Source organism: Crocodylus porosus, unplaced genomic scaffold (assembly GCF_001723895.1).
Source record: "Crocodylus porosus isolate Cpor-Errol unplaced genomic scaffold, CroPor_comp1, whole genome shotgun sequence".
NCBI lineage: Eukaryota > Metazoa > Chordata > Crocodylia > Crocodylidae > Crocodylus > Crocodylus porosus.
Genome location: NW_017728951.1, coordinates 10,793,583 through 10,806,669, shown reverse-complemented (window position 1 = coordinate 10,806,669; position 13,087 = coordinate 10,793,583). Strand labels below are relative to the sequence as shown.

Here is a 13,087-nt window from a genome sequence, read left to right as displayed (position 1 = left end):
ATCAGGGCCGGACACAGGCACAGGCAAACTGGGGAGGGGGCCTGAAAATGGTAATTTTTTAATGATTATCATTATCTCTGGCGAAGGCAGGCCAGGTACTAAAAGTTCGCCCGGGGCTGCCAGCAGTCGAGGTACGGTGCTGAATTAAACAAAAAGCCCCACCGCTATAAGTCATTGGTCTAAGGACATAGGCAGACAAGTTTATTTGCGTATATCCTCTCTTTTATTAGACAACTCAAATACTTGGAAATGTTTTTTCTCCCCCAACTATTTGAGCTACTACTAAAAGATCACATGTAACCCCATATGCTTGTCTGCAATACCCCTTATGGACCATGCGTTTTGCAACGCCCCCCTCCGCCTCCCCGCAAGGTAGGCAATGCACACACTGGTCCCGGCACAACCTCATCCCCTCCCAGGCACTACCAGTCCCAGCATGTCCCGCGCCAGCCCCCCTCCCTGTGGACTACAGCTCCCAGAGTGCCTTGCGACTCGAGGCCTACCCAGCCTTTCAGCCCGCGGCGCCTGCGGGCTGCCAGCGCATGCGCACAGTACGCTGTGCTTGTGTCGCTGCCGGGTAGAGGAATAAAGTTTGTTTTTAAAAAACGACAGACGAGCGAGCAGGAGGCGCGAGCGCGCGGGGGCGGCGGTGGGGCCGGCGCGGGCTGCGCTGCAGTGAGTACCGGGCCGGGGCGCGGGGGCCTCCGGGGCTGGCCTGGGGCACCTGACCCCGCTGCTCCCGGGCACGTGGTCGGGCGGGCCCCATCGCCCCGGTGGGGGGCAGATCTCCAAAATGAAGGGGGGTAGGTCGTAGCCGTGTGGGTCTGGGGCATAGGTGGGCCAGGTTCTTGAGGGAAATCCCATCGCTTTTATGAGCCCGACTGTCCCCCTCTGGGGCGCACGTCGTGTTTTGGCGTTGTGGGTGCCGAGCCCCTGGCAGTGGCACATACACGCCTCTTGGCCCTTCCCAAAAGCGGGGTATTGAGGGGTGCCCCTGTGTGAGCTGTGCCAGGGTGTTAGGTTGGGGTTGGCAGGCACCTGCCATAGGGGCTGGGTTCCCGTTGGTTCGGGAGGGTTTGGTTAGGGAGGATCCTGCTTCAAGCAGGGGGTTGGGCGTTTCTTCACCTGTGAGTTGGGACACAAAAGTGGGTCTCAAGAATATATGAAAGGCTTGCGGACAAACTTTAAAAAGTCAAACTTTACTAGAATATATGAAAGGCTTGCGGACAAACTTTAAAAATTTGAAACTTAAAAACTTTAAAGAAGAAAAAGGTGGGGACCTGGGTTTTCCCTTGCAGGCTGGTGAGGGGTGCTTGGGGCTCCCCGTGCCCCTACTCCTCTCCCTCACCCCACACACTGGAGGTCTGGGGGTGGGAGGCACATTACTGTGTTTAGCAAGGGTCCTGGTACAAAAAAGGTTGAGAGCCACTGGGCTAGAAGACCTCTGGAGCTCCCTCCCAGCCCGGCGTCTCTGGTTTTACGATTGCATTGGAACTGGTGGTTCTGCTGAGGGTCGGGTAGTGGTAGAGAAAAGCTGGAGTTGCCACTTGTTTTATACATGAAGTTGTACCTAATATTTGTGGTTAGTATAAAGCCATTTATTTAACAGATACTTTTCAGTTCCAAGTGAACTGGGGGCTTCAGGAGTTACTGGCTTTATTAGGCTTTGACAACAGTATTGTGAGGATGAGTTTGTTCCTTATCCAAACCTACACTTGAGAGGGGAAATACTCGTGTTGGCAACTTCTGATTATTTAGAGAAATGGTTCCCAACCTTTTTAGACCGTGGACCAGCAGACTGGAAGTGACCGTGGACTGATAAACCGCGGACCAGCATACTGGAGACCAGAAGTGACCGGTGTACTGCAGACTGGCAGCCAATCCTCTTTTATACTTGGTATATATTGGACTTTGTATAAAAAAGGGTTGGCTGCTGGTCCTAAGTATGCCGGTCCTAAGACTTCCAGACTTTCGGTCCAACAGCCAACCCTTCATACCCTGGTAGAGGGCTGCGGCTCCGGGGAGTTGGGAACATCTATTTAGAACTTTACAGGTGTGAGTCCTTTATGAAAATGTAGGCATTTCCAATAGGCTTTGCTTGCCTTAGAATAATTTTTAATTTATGAGATGGTGGATAGATATAACTTTTTTGACTGATTTAAAATGGGAGGGGAACATGCTGCTCCAGAACCCACCTCATCTGTTAAGTCCCCATGGACTGTAGCAATAAAAGTTACAACTCAAATGCTGTATCTTTCATTTGAAATAAAATGGTGTTAAAGTTGCAGTAGTTCTGTTGCATATGAAGGCCCACAGGACCATACATGTGTAATGGTAACAATTTGCGTGTCCAATTGTTGTTACATTTTTCTATAGATTGACAGAGCTCACCTTAAATGTCTTTTTAATTGGAGAGAGACATTTCTGTTCTTTCTCTCGTTCTCCTCATACTGAAATATGTTATGTTAGAAAACGGTCATATATGGACATACAGTTTTGGGCACAAAGGTGACAGGAATATGTTTGTACCATTAAGTCACAAAGCATGAAACTGCTGGATTTATCTCCTTCCCTTTTATAGGCTTAAGCTGTGCTTTACTATGATGAAGCACAAAGCTTCAAATCATTATTGTAGGACTAAAGATAAAATTGGTCTTAGTTGATTTTCTTAAACTACCACACAACACCTACAAGCAGATAAGATATTCTACAGCAGTTAGGAGTTGAAAGCTTATTACCGTGTCTCTCCATTGATTTTCCCTACTTCATAACATTCCCTATCCTTACTCCATTGTTTTGAAATGGTTTTTAACTGTCTCTAGAGAAAATGTTAAACAAGGTTTAGGGATTTTTCTTTCAGCTGTACCGCTGTTCTTATGAGTCTCACACAGGGCAAATTTTAAGGAAATATTCCTAAAATCTAGTCATTTTAAAAGAACGGACTTCAAAATAGCTGTAGGTGCTCATTCCACTTGCTTCTGTGTATGTGTGCCAATTCTTATGGCTCTGCAACCAAACCATTTCCAGTTTTGGAAACATTTTGCTCCCCTGTTGAGAGAGATCCATGTACCATGAAAAAACTGACTTGGAATATACAAGTATCTGAAATGCTTGTCAGATTCCTAAAATTGGAAAATATAAACTTTTTCTTAAACTCTTCCAGTGTTACATCACTGTATCAATAGTAGTTTAAAAATGGACAGTGACTTGCAACCAACGAAAGGTATATACTTCTTAACAGCATTTAGATGTGTCAGCAATTGGCCGGGGGGAAGAGTCCTTGAGAAACAGATTTAGATCATGGACTGAGACTTCACTTTGTGCAGTTACTATACCATATCTATCAGTATTGAACTAACAGCTGACCTGGCATTAGGAGGTTGTTTGGGATTAATCAAAACTGTTTATGGACCACTGTAATTTACTTGCAGTTGTTAACGATCGCTGTATTATTTTGCAAGCATAGGGATGTTTGAATAGGGAAATTTTTTACTCAGTTAAGTCATTTGTGAAGAATAATTGTCCTACTGAAACTTCATTTCCTGTTATAAATTAGGATTTTATTCTGTTGCAGTTGTGGTGTTATCTCCCATTCACAATTATCAGCATAAATTCTGTGAAGAAGGGGAAGTTGCAAATTAATAAGACCTAATGGTATGTAGGCGGGTGTGTAGCAGTGGATTAACAAGTGTATGTGATGCCATAGATAAAAATGTTTAACATGGGGAAAAAAATTGCTACTTTATTAAATAAAGTCATTATGGACAACAAGTAAGTTTTATTGTAGGTTTTTCTTTTCTCTGTCTAATAAAAGGAAAGTTTTGATGTCCTTATCATGCCATGGGGGAAAAAGTTTGATAGGGAGTGTTTGTTTGTTTGTTTTTTAACTGCTGGGGCTTAATAATTAATTGGAGAAAGAGAGATTGAAAAGAAGATGGAAAATTATGTGGGAAATGCTCAAGGACAGGGTAAAGGCTATGGTTCCCCTTAGTTCAAAAGGAAAGAGCCTATATCAACAAGAATAATAAGGAGGGTAGGGGGTGGGCAGGGCAGTTTTTATAGATTGCTTATATAACAAAGATTCATGCAAACTTAGGACATTGCCTAAACGTGCAAAAGGTCATTACATATGTGAAGTTTGACAATAACGAGTAGTAGAGGCATATTGAAATTTGACAGCTAAGTGTATATATTCTAAACATTCCATGGATATCTCTAAAGTGTTATTTCATGTTGTTGGAGCCTTGGTTTGCAAAACTTATAATGTATGAAATACTAAACACAATTTCTTCAAAATAAAACAAAGTAGGAGTTTTTCGAAAGGTCAGTAAGTTTTAAAACAAGGAAACTTTTCAAACAGGGAGACTTCTGAGCCTGTGCAAGTGTGCACTCTTTCTGATTCCAACAGTCTGTCAAAATAATGCTCTGATTGTCACTGTTTGACTTTAATAGTAGCTTGTGATACAAGACAGTGCGTCTTTTCTGTAAAACTGTTTGTATGGTGAATAATTAGCATAATGTATATAAAAAAAAAAAAAGAACTTTACAAAGGTTTCAGCAGATTTGGAGCCAAATAATTACTTGTACTTAGATATTTTACAGATGCATGAGAATACACAGAATAATTCAGGCTATTTAGTGCCATAAATATAGTAGTTCAGATGTGTCCCAGTTAGGATATGATTATTATACAAAATGGAGTAAATAGTTAAAATGTAATTATTAGGTTCCAAGGATGCTAACGATATTCTGTGTTTTAATATGTAGATGTGGGGTTTTCTGTTACATTAATTTCTGACACACCCACATCTCTTTCCAGAGATGCTATCAGTCCTTTCAAAATTGGCAGAATTTAGTTTAAAAATATATTGGATTTCTAGTGACAGCTGTAGAATTCTAAAATGTTCATGTTATAATTGTGAACTTTAAAAGTTTATTCCATGTATAAACTGAAGTGCTGAGTAAACATTTCTGTATGTTTCGTAATCAAATTTGGTTTTATAAGTGGTGAATGTTTTTTTGTTTGTTTCAGAAAGAATTGCCACAAGAGGACTAGGAAAAGGGATACTTCCAACAATTTTTCTGACTTTTAGAGAGATCTCTAAAATTAGGGCTTTGAAGAACTTTAAAAAAATATTTTAGACTTAAGAAACTCTTGATATATGGTGAAAACTATCTGTTTCTGTAAATGTTTAAATATTAACTGATATACTGCTCTATTTTAAAAGTAAGACCTTCCTGTTAGTGCAAGGTAAAACAACAGGACCGCTATTATTTTTAAAGTAAGGAAATTTGGTTCATTGTCTTAACACTAAGCACTGTTTTCTTCCTCAAGGGAGTTGCAGAAGCACCTAGAATGTGTAGGTGTTCTCTAGTTGTGGAGAGAGTATGGATTTAAGCTGTATAATGCCGCCCTTTTTAAAAGAAGTTATTTGATGTGGGAATTCCCAGCCAGGTGTTCATTTATGGTGTTTAACGATTTAAGCAGTTTTCAGGGTGGAAGTAAATTTGATTGGAAAAAAAACTGGAATAGTTTGAGAGATTACATGGAGAACAAGGGTGTTTCGGTGATTGCATTTGCTAATCTGGAATTGGGAGAATATGGCAGAGCACTGATGATTAATACATCAATTTTGAGATGATCAGATGGTGATGGGAGCAATATAAGCACACTAAATTTTTGAGGGGTAAGGGATGCTCTGGACAGGTGCTGTTATGGTTGGTGGGAAAGCAGAGTGGGGAAAAGCACAAGAGCTAGAGGGAGAGTGGTGGTGATGGGGAAAGAGCTGAATGGAGATTCAAATGATAGGGAAGAAGAAAGCAGCAAATGTCTACTTTTTGCTCCCCTGTAGTAGAATTTCAGTTCTGTTCTAAAGAAGTGATGGGGTATATATGTAATCTTTTAGAAACGTTCACATCCACTTCTGAATACATGGGGAATAGTCTAAATTTTACAGGTAGCGGAAGTAATAAAGTGTCTAAAATGTTTTGGAAATCATTCAACAGTAGTGCTATATGAATGTAAGGAAGTATTGCTTTTAACATGCACTGAGAGCATGGTCTAGGGACTTTTCAAATCACTTTGAGAATGAACAATGCATTCTTTTGACTGAACTGAAATTTAAGTTTCATTTGCATACCAAATGTACACATACTGTGCTGCCAAGCCACTGATTTTCAACCAGAGGTGGCTTGGGGTGCCTTGAGATCCTTTCGAGGGTGCTGTAAGGTGCCACACACTGGTAGTACTGTTCAGTATGCAGACCTGATTCACAAGATAAACCCAGAGATTTCAAATAGGAATATGTGGCTGTGTCTACACAAGACACTGACTGTGCAGTAACCAAAGTTAATGGTTCGCTGAACAGCTTTTAGGTGATGCTGACTGTGCAGTAGCTTGTTACTACTGAGCAGTAGCCTCGCATCAGGCTTTGTGCTACACAACACTACTGCACTGAGCTTCTGCATCTCCTGCTGTGGTCTTTCTCAACTCTTTGCATCAGGAAAACAATACAGCAATTCTTATGTAGTCAAAAAACAAACAAAGATTTAAAAGCTGGCATTTTTATGAGGTGGCTTGAGTCTAAAAAGTTTGAGAACCACTGACCTGGGCTGTCCATGCCTACATAGGTTTTCAAATACCCACACTGTATGCTTAAGTCTTCAAGAAAATGTGATAGTAAAACGTCTTAAGTTTTCAGACAAGTGACAAAATGTTCCAGCATTCTATGCTAAACTGTTACTTGTCATGTTTGTTCTAAGAATGAACAATGATCATTTAAAGCATAGTTTTAAGGATAGTCGGGTACATTCCTTAGCAATTCTATGAGAGGTATAGTAAACTGAATTTTGTCTCTGCCTCCATTTGATATGTCACTTTTTTAAAAAAAAATTCAGTGTAAATTTAACCTTTGCCTTTCAACCCTGCATTCTATAGCATCATCCCAGATTTTAACAGGGAAATTAAAGAGCTGTTATGTTTGTTAAACAACGTTTCTACTTACTGGCCTGTGAGGTCTCCTTTGGATAGGGCCAAAAAAATTTACCCTACTTGTTCTTTTAAGACTTTTTCAAGCTAATTCAATTTAAACACAGATCACTTTGCCATTGTAGTCTGTTTATACCTTGTAACAGACTATGTATTTATCAAATCAGTGCAGTATCAGGCTAGTCTAGGGGGAGCTCAACGTTTTAGAGTACTGGGCTGGGTGATTGCATCTGCACTGCGGGCCACCGCTCCCATCTGGTAGGAGAGAGAGAAAGATGGGAGTGGTGGCTGCCAATGTCAGAAGGAGGGATTGTTGGGAGAGGGGAAGAGTGGCATGGAGTAAGCCAGGGAAGGGCACATGCCAGATGGAGCTGTTTGCTGCTGATCCCCCATGCTGGGGCCGGGTCTGGCCTGTGGGCTGTCGGTTGAGCACCACTGGACTAAACAAAATATATGTATTATCTTCTGAGTGTTTCTTTCTTTTTACTTTACACGAAATATTGCTTTTCCCATTGACACCTAAGAGAAGGAAATTGACTTGTGAATTTATGGGAGGTGCAAACAAGAGTGAAGCTGAAAACGTTCACAAGAGTGAAGTTTGAAAGTATGGTTTTGATTTACGGGAACTGGGATACCTTTTCTCCAGCATGTGTTAAAAAGGGACTGGCATATACTATTAAGTGTGGACTGATCCAAATAACATGAGGGAGCCAGTCCTGTCTAATACTCACCCGAGACTTAAAGCTGTATTAATGCAGGTTCTGTTTGTATCTCAGTGCGTTGGTATTTGCGGGTATCTGAGGTGATAGTAACGTGATTTGACAAGGCAGCCAGAGCTCGGAGGAGGCCCGTGTTCTGTTGGAACAGCTGAGGTTCTGTCCCAGCTGGAGCATTCTTAAATTGATTTGCCTCATCAGTACTAAAGGCAGGACTCGTAGTAGAGATGATATCTTTTACTAGACCAACAAGATTTTTGCAAAAAAAAAAATCTTTAATTGCAAGCCTTCAAGCACAAACACTCTTCATCAGGCATTCAAGAAAAGATTGTAAAAGTTCTCCTGGGTAGAAATGAAAGTTCGTATTTGAAACTGGAGGTGGGTTAAGATATGTCCTAGGAAAAGGCTAACTTGGCTTGACCAACCTTTTTGGCAGGCATGCCACACATTAGCTCTACCCCACTTTCTTCCCCCTCTTGCCCCACCTCCAGCTCTTGAGTTCCACTTCAGTCTTCTTCCCCTGTGTCGTCTGCTGCTCTGCTTTCTGCTTCTTGCCCTATCTGCCACTGCGCTGCCTGTACCCTCCCTGTCTGACAGGTGGCACAGGCAGCTTCTCAGCTGAGCTTGTGGCGCATGTGCTGCAAATTGGTTATCCCTGGTGTCGGTGTCAGACTAGACTATTGGAGCTCAGCTTGGCTGGGTTGGGTGCTTATGACATGAAGTTTCATTTTCAAAAGCTACTAATACACCAGTATGGTCAATGCCGTGTGCTTAATAGGCATAGCTTACATCAAGTTTGGATAAATGCATAGCGTTTTTCAGTCATAGAGGCATGCACTTAAATATGCATATACATGTACTTAACGTTAAGCATGTTAATAGTCCCATTGACATCGGTGAATAAATTATATAGTTGTTTAAGTATTTACAATATCAGTGCCTTAGTTCTTCAGTATCTTGGATTTTGCATCTAGCACTTTTCTAAAATTTAAAAATTAGAATCTTACCACTAGAGGCATTACAACTGTTAGGAAGTATGAACTTTAATATAATCTTTTTAACTTACAAAACTTTAATTTAAAAATTAATATATTTAATTGATTTTTCCCCCCCCATTATTTTTAAAACCATGCTTGCTTGCTTCATCCCCCATCTGTTCCTCATCCTTCCTTCCATTTTATTTCTTCCTCTTTATTATCACTAATTTCATTTGTTCCCTGTTATAAAATCTTGACTTCCGAGACAGTATTTTATGTTCTTGTTAGCTTCTCTCCAACACTGATTTAATAATACAACTTCCAAACTCTGTTTTAACTATAGAACTTGAGAAGCTTCCAAAATACCTTGGCACATTTCTTCTCTTCTTTCGTGTTCCCCCTTATTTTATCTTCCAAATATCCCTCTTTGTACCTTGTTTGTCTTTCATGTGCTGTTGTCTCATTATGCCTTTCGAGCTGCCCAGGACTTCAGGAAACTTCTAAAATCCTCTTAACTGTGTAAAACATTTGTCTAATCACACCCAGTGTGTGTGCTTGTGCATGCACCTGTCTTATTTCCTTTATGTATTTTAAGCCCTTTGGGTAGAGACTGTTTCATGAGGGGCAGTTGTTTTAAACACTGTCAATAGCTCATGAATGTGGTAGACATTTCTGGAGTGTCATATTGTAGCATCGGGGCAATAGGCACAGAAGTGACAATTTTCGCCTGACCTGGCCCTGAAAATGCTCTGCAGTCGTGGTCTAGCACAAGTGCATGGCTGCAGAACACTTTAAAAGGGCCTGATCCTGTGACATTCTGAATCCTCATTCCATGAGGGTTCAGATGAAGGTTCTCCAAAGCAGAACGCCTTCATTAACTTGTCTGTGTGCACCAGGTGTAGGGCTCAGCTGATGCACCTCAGCACTGCTCCCAGTGATGTTTTCAGAATGGGAAGGGAGGGAGGGAGCTTGTTTTGGGAATTGTCCAGCCAGCGCTGGAGGGTGGGATGGGTGGATTGGACCCCTCAAACTACTGGGCTCCAATCTACTCTCCCGAAAAGGCTGGAGAAACCCTAGACCAGACCTCCCTCCCCTGCTGTCTCCCCCTCCCATCCTTAGAGACCGCACTGGGGGCTGCGAGAGGGAGGGGTGGAGCTAGGGGAAAATAGGCTGCAGAGACACAGCCTGAATTGGCTCCCTGAATTGGCTCCAAATTGGAGGTCAATTCCCAATGCAACAGCTAACATCTGTTGGGTCCGGAGGTTCAGTCTAGCTTGTGACACTTTCTGTAAAGCGCCATGAGTTAGACTGGGGAGCTGCACTTGTGTCTGTGCTTTAATTTACATTTAGTGTTTCTTATATGGAACAGCCAAATTATTCTTCTGCTTAGTTTAGCTGTTGGCCTCTGCCTTAGTGGATGAGGCATTGTTGTTTGTGTTTTTTCAAAGAGTCAAGGCAATGATAAAGAGGTGAGTGGACCAGGTATTCTAATTTAATATGAAGGGAAAATGTGATGGGTTTGGCTTCGTATTACAAAGAATTTTTCTCTAAATACAGATGAATAGGACTGAATTTTCTTGAGTGAACCAGATATTCATAAATGCTGTTGGTTAGTTACTGAATGAGAGTTAAGTTTTGAGCTAGCACCTGCCTGTTTTTGTACATTAGCAGTGAAAATGTGAAATATTACATGAAAAACCAAAATAGGTTAAGAAACATCTCACTTACAATGAGAGCTTTTCCTTTATGTGCCAACTGTAATTTCTTTCTGGAATTCCTATCTAGGTCTAGATACAATTATAATAATCCAGTCTGAAACTGATGAAATGCATGTGGAGTGACAAAGTTGGCACCTGTAAGGAATAAATGGAATATTTTTGCAAACTGAATATCCAGAGTCATTGGTAAGGTCATAAAGGCTTCAGGAACTTAGAGTCTAATAGTTGATGTGTTTAATCAAACATGTGCTAGTCCTCTGAATGCATGCTTTTTCCTAGCTCGTATCACTCCTAAGAAATTTTAATCTACCTTCTGTATGTCACAAACTGAGATCACAAAGCAAAATCCTTGCACGGTTTATGCTGAATGAAGATGCACGTAAATTGGTGCAGTTCACATTATTGGTGGTGGTATACCTTATCTTGTATTGCAGTAGACTAATTAGATATGAATTCCAAAGATAAGGTTGAATCCTGCAAGGCTTGGAAAATCAGTGCTGTATAGGAGAAATAGGAACTATTTGACTCTTTGGAGCTTATTGAAAAGGAAGGAAAATGCTCTCTTTAGTATCCTTCAGGAAACTTCTGCCAGGCGGTATAGGCAGGTCAGATATATTTGGGAAGCACAGTAGGGGTAGAATAATTTCAATTTAGATCTCTTTTTCACTCTCCCCATAAGGATTTATTCATCAGTACAGGAAGTACTGTTGCTGTACTGTGAGCTGGTTTGAAGCAAAAACAAATGCTTAACATTATTACTGGAGGTGCTTCACCCTCTCAGCATTCTTGTCCAAGAATTAGTGTTAAAGTACGATTCAAGCAAGTAATGCTAGTGGCACTGAACTTTTTCTGTTCTTGGAGGCCTGGGTTCTTATATTTATATATAATATTTATTCATAACCAAGACAACTCTGAATTAAAGATGACCTTCCCTCTCCCTCATAATTAGATTCTTTACCTGGAAAAAATGATAAATTTATTAGAATTTTCTATGCATAGAATCAAATTATTGGAGAATGGTCTTAACTGTATCCTTTGTCCCTCCCCCACACTGCTGCAGTGGGGAAATAGCGGTAGGGGAGCAGGAGGTAGAGTCAAGTGGCCTGAATCCTCCACCTGCTGTTGTGCCTGTACCCCCTGTGCAGGTTCTTACCCAGAGCATGTGGTGGGTCCAGATGCCCACCCAGGCAGGCAGCAGTGATTGTGGCAGCAGTCAAAAGGGGGGAGCCTCTTCTCTCATAGAAATGTGTTGACTTTTTATTGTTTGTACTGGAAAAAGTTCTCTTGGTACTGACCACTTGGGCTATGTCCAGACAAATGCAGCTGTGCTGTATGTGGTGCTGCAGACATGTCTGTGGTGCCACGTACTGCGTGTTCGGTTGTTCTCTGTGCTGCAAGGGAGCAGTGTGGGGGTTGGGTTTTTTTGCCCCCTGCATATCCAGGGGTCAAAAACCAAAACCCTACAGGGAAAGAAAGTGGAGCGGCACATGTGGGGATAGCATGCACCACTCAAAACTGGAGCCTGGCTGGCTGGAAGCCATGTTCCAGCTGCTGGCCAGGCTCTGTGTAGCAGGATCACTGCTGCTGCAGTCCCACAAGGCCACTAGGTAAGGCTGGTAGGGCCATCCCAGTGCCGGCCCCAGTCTCCCGTACCCCAACTGGAGTAACTTGCCATGCACCGGAGGGCACATGGCACAGGCATTCCCCAGGGACAATTGGCAGCCCAAGGTGCGCTGTCCCCAGGGAACCAAATGTCCGTGCACATGTGGGTGCGGCCTTGGAGTCCAGGCGGCCTGTATGAGTAGAAGTGGGAAAAACTCTTAACAGTAGCTAGTGAGGTATTTGGTGCAGCCTATGAGCTGGAATAGTTGCATGTGTCCAGCGCTCTCCGCTCTTCTAGTTGGAGGGCTTAACACGTTGTATTTAAAACTGTCAGTGGATATAGTTAGAAGTTAAGAAGCAGAATATATTCCTTTCTTCTCTCTGCTCCTTCAGTGTCTAGTAGAGGTCTTGTGTGCTTTGATGTATTACATTTTCAAGTTCCTAATCATGGCTTTTAAAGGCAGAGATTCATGAGACTTCTTTATTTTTGTAGTAAGAACTCTCAAGGCTAACTGGATTTATGGACACTTTTTTAATGAGGATATTCAGTTCAACACCTTTTACTGAATATGGTTGAAATGGAATATTGGATGCATGAAGCTGAGGTTTCAAAATACGATTCTTTTAATATTCCAGGACATCTTATACCAAGGGCAGGTATTTATTTCTGCTGGAGGGCTGCTTAATGAGTTTTGCTGAGCTATTGTCAGCTGCAAGGGTAGCCCGGCCCCTTGACAAGTGCCCTGCCACCTGGTTGCCATCTTGAGACCAGAAATCCCACCCCTAACCCCTGAAGTTTGCCACTGGGAGCCCCTCCCCTTGCCCCTGGAAATACTTCTGTTCAGAGGGGAGGGTTGCCCTCTTGGAACCAGAAAAAATCCAAATTGTATCCTAAAAGTCAACACCTACTACAACCCATTTTAATTTTATTACAAAAAGTATTTTTGTCATGATTTGTGTACTGTATATAGAAGTGATTGCATAACAACTCAAAAATAAAGTTTTCCGCTTGTATATTGTGTGTGTGGAGTGTGGTTGGGGGTCGGTGGGTGTGTATGGTGTGTGTATGTGGGGGGGGGGGTTGTG

General features: G+C 42.0%; 1 protein-coding gene across 1 annotated transcript in view; it reads left to right on the top strand.

Moving 5' to 3' along the window:
• Positions 1–596: 596 nt before the first annotated feature.
• Positions 597–13,087, top strand: part of PLEKHA1 (pleckstrin homology domain containing A1) — a 64,231-nt gene continuing 51,740 nt past the window's right edge. The window contains exon 1 of the mRNA XM_019556009.1: positions 597–675. The gene's annotated coding sequence lies outside the window, so the exon portion shown is untranslated. The remainder of the gene's footprint in view (positions 676–13,087) is intronic.